Source organism: Molossus molossus, unplaced genomic scaffold (genome assembly GCF_014108415.1).
Source record: "Molossus molossus isolate mMolMol1 unplaced genomic scaffold, mMolMol1.p scaffold_m16_p_20, whole genome shotgun sequence".
NCBI classification, from domain to species: Eukaryota; Metazoa; Chordata; class Mammalia; order Chiroptera; family Molossidae; genus Molossus; species Molossus molossus.
The window spans coordinates 22,911,314-22,921,309 of record NW_023425356.1 but is presented as its reverse complement, the minus strand read 5'-3'; the positions used below and the strand labels follow the sequence as shown (position 1 = coordinate 22,921,309).

Below are 9,996 nucleotides of genomic sequence, written 5' to 3'. Positions count from 1 at the left end.
ACAAAACAAAAACACCCCTGAGATTTATCTCTCAATTGGCCCCAGACATTAGGAGAAAGTTACAAAAACTTGGAGATGGTTCTCAAGCCCCTGAATGGGAACTTCTAAATCTAGCCTTTAAGGTTTTTAATAATCGTGAGGAAGCCAAACAGCAAAGAATAGCAGAATTCCAAATGCTTGCCTCTGCCATCAGAAGCCCCATTAGTCAAAGGGGTCAGCAAACCCCCTTCAGGGGACAGAAGGATGCCCACCAGAATCAGCAGAGTGGACCCTCAGGTCCCTGCTTTAAATGCAGTCAGACTTGCCATTGGGTGAAGCAATGCCCCAGTTCTCGACCACTGCCTAAGCCATGTCCTCAATGTGGAGGGCCCCACTGGAAGTCGGACTGTGGACAGATTGCTCAGAGTCGGTCCTCATTTCTTCCTCGGGCTGGCAGAATGGGCAATCCAGGCAATCTGATTGGCCTGGCGGCTGAAGACTGAAGGTGCCCAGGAACAGACACCCCGACTGGCATCTCAAACTCTGAACCTCGGGTAACTCTGATTGCAGCAGGTAGGCCAGTTTCATTTTTAATTGATACCAGGGCAACCTACTCTGCCCTCCCTGAGTTCAGGGGACCTCTTCCACACTCTGGGGTTTCAGCTGTGGGAATTGATGGCCAAATATTGCAACCCAGGACAACCAGACTCACTTGTTCTTTAGGCCTTTATATCTTTCTCCACTCTTTTTAGTGTTTCCAGCCTGTCCACTCCCTTGTTAGGGTGGGACATTCTATCTAAACTCCATGCTACTTTAACCTTTGCTCCTACCCTCCCCACCAACCCCTCTCATTCTTTACTTTGTGTCCTCCAAGAATCTCTTCCACTCTTAACATACTCCCCACCCCTGCACTCCTCCATCCCCTTGAGGGGGCGGGGCAGGGTCCACCAGCTCTGTGGGCCACAGGTGAAATACTACTACTCTTATCACTTTTTCACTGGGGGGGGGGGGGGCGAGCCCCTAGGGGCTCTTGCTTCTGGTGTCAAGTGCTGGGCCACGCAGAGGGGGGAGGGTGCGACCTGCTCCAGGGGCAGTGCCAGGTAGGGAGTTTGACTGGGTGGTACACCTGTCAATCGATAACACAGGTGTCTTAAGGTGATCTCAGGGAGGACAGAAACCTCCCAGAAGGGCAAAAGCTCCCTTGATCTTGATTCTCAGTACAAATATAGACCGTGAAAGCAGGCACCACATATAATATCTCTCATTATAACCTTACAAGGGATACCTGTGATGTAACTATTCTTGATGTGTCTAACCCCTGCAATGGGAGTTTATATGTGCAAGCTCAGAGGGACTTGACGTAATACCAAAAAAATCACCAGGGAAATTAATCACTATCCAGGGTGCAGTTCTGCCGGTGGCACTAGCCCTCTCCTCCCTCTATCGTGGTTTAATCATTTGAGCCTGCTATGAGTCTATCAAACACCTCCCTAGGCCCAAATATGACTGGACTACTTTGCTTACCAGCGGGAATGATGTTTGTAGGTGCACTAAACATTTCTGCCCCCAGGAGAGGAATTGCTATTCAATGCCTAAACCCATACTGCTTATGGGCAGTAGGATATGTCACCCCAGCCAATACCTTAATCCATTCCTTCATCCTGAATTCAGCTTCATCAAGCCCTGAGCCCAGAAGCCATCATAGGGCAAAAAGGGGAGTTGGACTCCTCATAGCAGGAGTCATAGCTGCAATCACCTCTGTGGGCCACATGGGAGGAATTACTTATAATCCCATAACAACAAAAACCATAACCGCCACCATGGCAAATATAGGTAGAAATACTACAGGTGAAAATGTCAAACTTCTTTCAAAAATCCCTTGACTCTCTTGTCTTCATGGTAATAGACAACCACATTACACTGGACTATTTACTAGCCAAAGAAGGAGGTGTATGCATGATAGCAAATACATCTTGTTGCTCCTATGTTAACTCAACCAGCCAGATTGAGGAGAGGAGAGGACACAATGAATTCTAAATAATGCCCAGTGGCTAAAATAATTCAGTCAGGATCACCTAGCCCAATCTATCTGGACAAGTAGAGAAGCAGCCTTGCCTAAACTAACCTGGCTACTCCCCTTTACAGGGCCCCTAGTATTACCCTCCTTATTATTGCTTTTCAGACCCTGCTTCTTGTGCCTGATTACTAGGTTTGTATAAAATCAATTGCAAATCTTAGTCAACCAAACAGCTGGACAATTTGTTCTAGCCCAGGTAAAAGGACCCTATTGCCTCATTCCCCAAAAAGTTATCTAACAAATTCTTTTTAGGAGTCAATGATGACACCACACCTGCATGAAGTAGACAAAGAGAAACTTCACCCATTTTTCCTTTTTATCATCATTACAAGATGGGAATGAAAGGGTTAGTAACATTTTAAAGGGTAAAGGTAAAAGCTTGCAAAAGGCGGAAACTGTGAAAAAATGTGTTGATTGCATGACCTTTGCTCAGCCTTCTGTTGACTATGGATTATTGGATTATCCGCAAGACAATGAATCACCCAGCAGATGCAGGATGAGATACCACACCAGTCCAACTGCAAAATGGACAATGGGCCAGGCAGAGTACGTCAGCAGGAACTGCCGGAAACTACAAGTAGAGTATATAACCTACACCCCAACTGTTATTTGAGGCTGACCCCTTTTTGGTTCAGCCCACCTGCACTCAGGCACATGCAATAAAATCATTTTGCTCTACATTGGCCTTGTGTTGTGGATGTGATCTCCTGCCGGCTGAGACCTTATAGGTACCAAGTTCATTCAGTGAGGGAAAGAATAGTTTGTTCAATGAATGGTGCTGGGGCAACTGAATTTCTACATGCAATAGTATGAAATTGGGGGTGGGGTGGGTGGAGGTGGAAGAAAGTATAAAGGTGATAAATGGTGATGGAAAAAATAAAATGCCAATGGACAGACAACAATACTGAGGAGTGGAGCAGGATTGAAAGGAGGGTGTCAATGGGGGGAAAAGGAGAAACTTCTGTATCAAAAATAAATTAATTAATAAAAAAATAAAATAAAATTTTAAGTATGAAATTGGACCCCTACCTTAAAATAGATCAACAACCTAAATATAAGAGATAAAATCATAAAACTTTTAGAAGAAAACATAGGGGTAAATCTTCATGATTTGGATTTAGCAATGAATTCTTAGATATAACACCAAAAGCATGAGCAACAAAAGAAAAAATAGGTATACTGGACTTCATTAAAAGTAAAAACTTGAGTACTAGCCTCCTCCCACAACCGCATCAAAATTACAACTAAACTACAACAAACATCCTTCAGAATTGTCTGAAATCAAGCTGAATGGAAGTCCTACAACTAGAAAATTAAAGAAGTAGCCACATCGAGACTGGTAGGAGGGGCAGAGGCACGGACTGGCTGGTCCCACACCCACGTGTGGTGGATAAAAATCAGGAGGGGCACCTGGCTGTGAAGGTCCTCCCTGAGGACTGAGGGGTCCCCGTCCCACACCAGGCACCCAGCTCAGGGTTCCAGTCCCAGAAAGAGAAGTCCCATAACTTCTGGCTGGAGAAACCAGTGGGAACTGAGGCTGAGGGAGGCTGAGACTTCTGGAGCCCCAGACAGCTCCTCTTATAGGGCCCAAGCACGGACTTACGGGGACCCGTTCCCTCTGAGCTCCAGCATGGAGGAGAGGCAGCTTGAAAGGCATCAGAGACATCAGGGGAAGAACTGAGTTGTTTGGCATTGGGGCAAGGACTGGAGAGGCAGCTTTCTCCTGGACAGACTTGCTGTTGAAGGCCATTGTTCCTTTGGTGAGCCCTTCCCCTATAAGGCCGGCAGATGGGTGCCATATCTGGGACTCCAGCAACCTGGCTCACACTGTTTGCCCCACCCTGGTGATTCCCTGAGGCCCTACCCCACCCAACTTTCAGGCCCACCCAAGCTATTTCCAGTGGCTTTACCATAGGATTGGCCTGTTTGGGCTCCTGCTTCAGAGATTTTCCTAAATTCTCTCAAACAAGCAGCATCTGGCCACAGTAGGCCACGTACCTCTCCCTAAGTGACCCCAAGCCTGGCACTAGAAGCAGCCAGCGTTGGTTCACAGCTTGGCTTTGCCTGGGCACCTCCAAGCCCAGCACAAGAAGCAGCCATCTGCAGACTGTTTTGTAACTTATGCCTGGTGGTCGTGGGTAGAACACAGGCAGTGGCTGACCTTGCCCCAGAGCTGGCACACCCAGTGGACAGCTTCAGACGATATTGAAGCACCACCACCCACCCACCTCCGCAAGTGACACACTCAAGGAATAGACTCGGGGTACTAGAGCACTGCTGAAGTAAGTCTTGCTCTGTGTGGTGGGCCCCTGCACAGCTGATCCTCTAAGGTAGTCAGAGGTCAGTGGTCAGTGGGCACAGCCAGTCCTTGCAGCTGATCAACCTGAGTAAAACCCTCCCATTGATGTGCCAAAACAATCAAGACTCAATTACAACAAAAGGGTGTAAAGTCCACACTAGGGGTGCACCTTGAGGGCCCAGCTGGGTGATCAGGGAGGCTGTGCCAGTGGACCCTACAGGGCACCTACTACAATAGGCCACCCTAGGAAGCCTAGGAGACATAGCAACTCTACCTAATACAAAGAAACAAACACAGGGACAAAGAAACATGTCCCAAATGAAAAGACAGAACAAAACTCCAGGAAAAGAACTAAATAAAATGGAGATAAGCAATCTAACAGGTGCAGAGTTTAAAACACCGCTTTTAAGGATGCTCAATGAACTTAGTGAGGGCCTAAAGAGCATAATAAAGGACCAGTCAGAAATGAAGGATGCACTAACTGAAATAAAGAATAATTTACAGGGAATCAATAGTAGAGTAAGTGAAGCCAAGAAGCAAACCACCAATTTGAACTATAAGGAAGGAAAAAACACCCAATCAGAGAACAGCAAAAAAAAAAAAAAAAAGAATCCAAAAAAATGACGATAATACGATAATATAAGGAGCCTGTGGGACAACTTTAAGTGTACCAACATTCACATCATGGGAGTACCAGAAGAGGAAGAGAGAGGGCAAGAAATTGAAAACCTATTTGAAAAATAACTTGGTGAAGGAAACAGATATTAAGTCCAGGTAGCACAGAGAGTCCCAAACAAGATGAACCAAAAGAGGTCCACACCAAGACACATCATCATCAAAATGCCAAAGGTTAAAGAGAGAATCTCAAAAACAGCAAGAGAAAAGCAGTTTGTTACCCACAACAGAGCTCCCATAAGGCTGTCAGTCAATTTCTCAAAAGAAACTTTGCAGGCCAGGAGGGAGTGGCAAGAAATATTTAAAGTGATGAAAAGCAAGGACCTATAACCAAGATTACTCTATCCTGCAAAGCTATCATTTAGAATCAATGGCCATATAAAGAGTTTCCCAGACAAGAAAAAGCTAAAGGAGTTCCTCACCACCAAACCAGTATTATATGAAATGTTGAGGGTATTTTTGAGGAAGATACAAAAATATGAACAATAAAATGGCAATAAATACATGTCTATCAACAACTGGATCTCCAAACAAAATGAGCAAGCAGAACAGAAACAGATTCATATATCCAGAGAACTTCTTGTTGATTGCTAGATGGGAGGGGAGTTGGGTGAAAAAGAAGAGTACAAAGAACTTCTGTATACCCTTTAACCATATTTGCCAATTAACATTTTCTTTCTGTCTCTCTCTTTATAAATATAAAACATAATACATAACATATAATATCTAATATATAATATAAAGGGTTAGGGTTATGGGTCAGGGTTTTATATATATGTATTATATATTTATATATGTATAAATTCTTTTTTTAAACATTTAAAAAATATTTCATTGATTTTTTAGAGAGAGAGGAAGGGAGAGGGAGAAAGAGATAGAAACATTGATTGGCTGCCTCCTGAACACCAGCCACTGGGGATTGAGTCCACAACTCGGGCATGTGCCCTGACCCAGAATTGAACCAGTGACCCCTTGGTGCATGGGTTGATGCTCAACCTATGAGCCACACTGGTTGGGCAGTACATATAAATTTCTAAAGAACAAGGACATTCTCTTACATAACCACTATTAATTTTACAAAATCAGGAAATTTACTGCTATCTAATCTATAGTATATATTCAATTTTTTTCAGTTTCCAGGTGTCCCAGTAATGGACATTATAGCAAACATTTTTTTTTTTAGTTCATGATCCATTGGATGATCACATATTGTATTAGTTGTCATATCTCTTTGGCATTTTTAAAAAAATTCTTACTTGAGGATGTGAGGGAGAGAGCGAGAGAAACATTGATGTGAGAGAGACTCATCAATTGGTTGCCTTCCAAACAACCCCAACCAAGGCTGGGGTTGGAACCAAAACTGAGTTCTGTACCCTTGACCGGAATCGAACCCGCTACTCTTTGGTCCATGGGCCAGTGCTCTAACCGCTGAGCCAAACCAAAGCTAAACAATTGCCTATGCCATGACACATCAGTTCTACTCTAAGTATATTGCCAGGAGAAATGAGTGCATGTGTCCACTAAAAGATATGTATAAGAATGGTCATAGTAGCATTATTTATTAAAGTCAAAAACTACAAATAATTGTGAACCTAAAATGCTCTTTAAAAAGAAATTTTTTTTTTTATCCTCACTCAAAGACATTTTTCCATTTTTTTAAAATTCAGATAGAGCGGGAGGGAGAGAGAGAGAGAAACATCAATGTGAAAGGGTCACATCGAGTGGTTGCCACCCACATGACCCAACCAGGGCCGGGTACAAACTGCAACCGAGGTACATGCCCTTAGCGGAAACTGAACCCAGGCCTCTCCGGACCACAGGTCATCGCTCTAACCACTGAACCAAACCAGCCAGGGCGGAAATTTTTTTTTTTTTTTTTTTAAGTCACAATCCAGCCCTGGCCAGTTTTGCTCAGCAGTTAGAGTGTCGGCCTGCGGACCAGTGGCTGCAGGTTCGATTCTGGTCAAGGGCACGTACCTCAGTTGCGGTTCCTGCCTGGCCTTGGTGGGCCCTGGTGGGGGTCTTGTGAGAGGTAACCAGTCAATGTGGCTCTATCATATCGATATTTCTCTGTCTCTCTCCCTCCCTCCCTCCCACTCTATCTAATAAGTGGAAAAATGTCCTCTCTGGTGAGGAATAAAAAAAAAACCAACAAAAACAAAACAACCCGAGCCCTGGCCGGTTTGGCTCAGCAGTTAGAGCATTGGCCTGCAATCCAGAGAGACCTGGGTTCGGTTCCCGCTAAGGGCATGTACCTTGGTTGCAGTTTGTCCCTGGCCCTGGTTGGGGTCGTTGGGGAGGCGGCCACTCGATGTGTCCCTTTCACGTTGATGTTTCTCTCTCTCTCTCTCTCTCTCTCCCTCCCACTTTATCTGAACAAAAACTTTTTTAAAAATCGAAATAAATAAATAAAAGTCACAATCCAAAGGTTCATCAATAGTAGAAAGGGTAATAATTATCAATATATTCATACAATGAAATGGTATATAGCACTAAAAAAGAACAGACTCCTTTACTCTCATAACATTGTGTTCATCTTACAGACATAACGTTAACTGAAAAAATCCAGACAGCACTAAAAAGAATTAGCATGCTCACTTCAGCAGTATGTACACTAAAATTGGAACCAAAACTGAGAAGATTAGCATGACCCTTGCACAAGGATGACAGGCAAATTCACCTGAGGATATTTTTCCATTTACCTTCAGATAGAGTGGGCAAGAGAGAGAGAGAGAAACATTGATGTGAGAGAGACATATCAATTGGTTGCCTCCTGCACAACCCCAACCAGGGCCAGGGACTGAACCCGCAACCTAAGCATGTGTCCTTGACTAGAATTGAACCCGCAACTCTGGTCCACAGACCAACACTCCAACTGCTGAGTCACACCGGCCAGGGTATGTTCCAGATTTTTTTTAAAAAGAAGAAATTAGCTATCAAGCCATGAAAAGACATGGAGGAAACTTAAGTGCATATTATTAAGTGAAGAAAACCAAAATGAAAAGACTTCATACTGTATGAAGGTTATAACATTCTGGAAAAGGCAAAATGTGAAGACAATACAAGAAATCATTAATTGCCAGGGGTACAGGTAGGGTGAAGGGATAAATATGTGGAGCACAGAGGATTTTTAAGACAGTAAAAATTCTCTGTATGATTTTATAATGATGGATACATGTCATAAAACATCATACAAACCCATGGAATATACAACACCAAGGATGAACCATAATGCAAACTATAAACTTGAGGACATTATGATATGTCAATGTAGGTTCATCAGTTGTAAGAAATCTACTACTCTTGTGAAAGATATTGATAATGTGGGAGTCTATGCATGTGTCAGAGCAGAGAATATATGGAAAATATCTATACTTTTCCATGAATTTTGTTGGGAGCCTTAAAATTATTATTATTATTTTTAATTCTCACCCGAGGACATTTTTCCATTTATTTTCAGATAGAGTGGGAGGGAGAAAGAAGGAGAGAAAGGGAGAGAGAAAGAGAGAAACATCAACATGAGAGGAACACAATGACTGGTTGCCTCCTGCACGACCCTGACCAGGGCCGGGGATGAACCACAACTGAGGTACATGACCTTGGTCGGAATCGAACTCAAGACTCATTGGTCCGTGGGCCGATACTCTACCGTTGAGCCAAATCGGCCAGGGCTTAAAGTTATTTTTTAAAAATAGTCTTAAAAGCAAACACACAAAAAAAGAATCCAGACAACCCTGGCCTGTTTGGCTCAGCGGTTGGAGTGTCAGCCTACGGACCAGAGAGTCCTGGGTTCGGTTCCCACTAGGGGCACATACCAAAAAAAAAAAAAAAAAAAAAGAATCCAGAAACACTAAGTATATATTGTGTCATTTCATATATATGAAGTTCAAGAACACTAAAAGTTATCTATGTCAATAGAAGTAAGAAGAATGGTTAGCTCGGAGGGGTGAGGGTTGGGGGAAGTATTGATTGAGAAGGGACATTATGGAGACTTCTGAGGTGCTGGGAATCATTACATTTTTATTTGGGTGATGATTGTACAGTTTATTTGGGTAACTGCATTAATATGTTTTTTGTTTGTTTGTTTTTCCAAAAAAAAAAAGGAACACTTCATGAATTTGCATGTCATCCTTGTGCAGGGGCCATGCGAATCTTCTCTGTGTCTTCCAATTTAGTATATGTGTGCCAAAGTGAACACAGCATATATGTGTTAAAATTTATTGAGCTGTTCATTTTACTGTATGTATATGTTACCTCAATTTTTAAAAAATGGAACAAACACAACTAAACTGAGATACCACTTTTCATCTGTCAGGTTGGCAAAAAATCCCAAAATTTGAAAACAGTTGTCAAAGTTTTAGGGAATTAGTTACCCTCATGCATTGCTGGTGGGTGTGCAAGTTGGTAAATATAGAGGGGCATTTTAGAATGGATATAGAAAGTACAAATACATATAGCCTTTGACTGGGCAACCCCACTCCTAGAAGAGTTTATCTTGTAGATATTCTGCTTGAAACATGACATTAGGTGCGGATATGAAATTAAACATGGCAGCATTGTATACGATAGCAAGAGATTGAAAACAGGTAAATGTCCATCAACTAGGTTAATAGATTATGTTACATGCACAAAATTAATACTATGCAGCTGCAAAAAGAATAAGAAAGCTCTTTCTAAATAGATATGGAAAGAGTTCAAGATATTGAGCTAAGCAAGATGCTACCTTTTGTATAAGAAAGAGGAAAACAATATATATTTGTATATGCTCATATTCACACAAAGAAGCCCAGGAGAGACCCAAAAAAAGGTTTTTTAAAAGTGCTTACTGATATGTTTGTAGCTATAGATGACAATGGGGCAGATGCAAGAGAAACTTCTCATTGTGTGTATATATATATATATATTTTTTTTTTCAACTGTGTAATTGCTAATTAAAATTAGATTAATTTAAAAAATTTTTCTTTCC

General features: G+C 42.5%; 2 non-coding genes across 2 annotated transcripts; one reads left to right on the top strand and one right to left on the bottom strand.

Annotated features, from left to right (window-relative positions):
* Positions 1 to 7,620: 7,620 nt before the first annotated feature.
* LOC118638111 lies at positions 7,621 to 7,730 on the top strand. Its single transcript, XR_004961067.1, has one exon. It is a non-coding gene; the product is annotated as a U6 spliceosomal RNA (small nuclear RNA).
* A 1,394-nt stretch (positions 7,731 to 9,124) lies between these two features.
* Positions 9,125 to 9,228, bottom strand: LOC118638103. The gene has a single exon (XR_004961060.1). It is a non-coding gene; the product is annotated as a U6 spliceosomal RNA (small nuclear RNA).
* Positions 9,229 to 9,996: the final 768 nt, after the last annotated feature.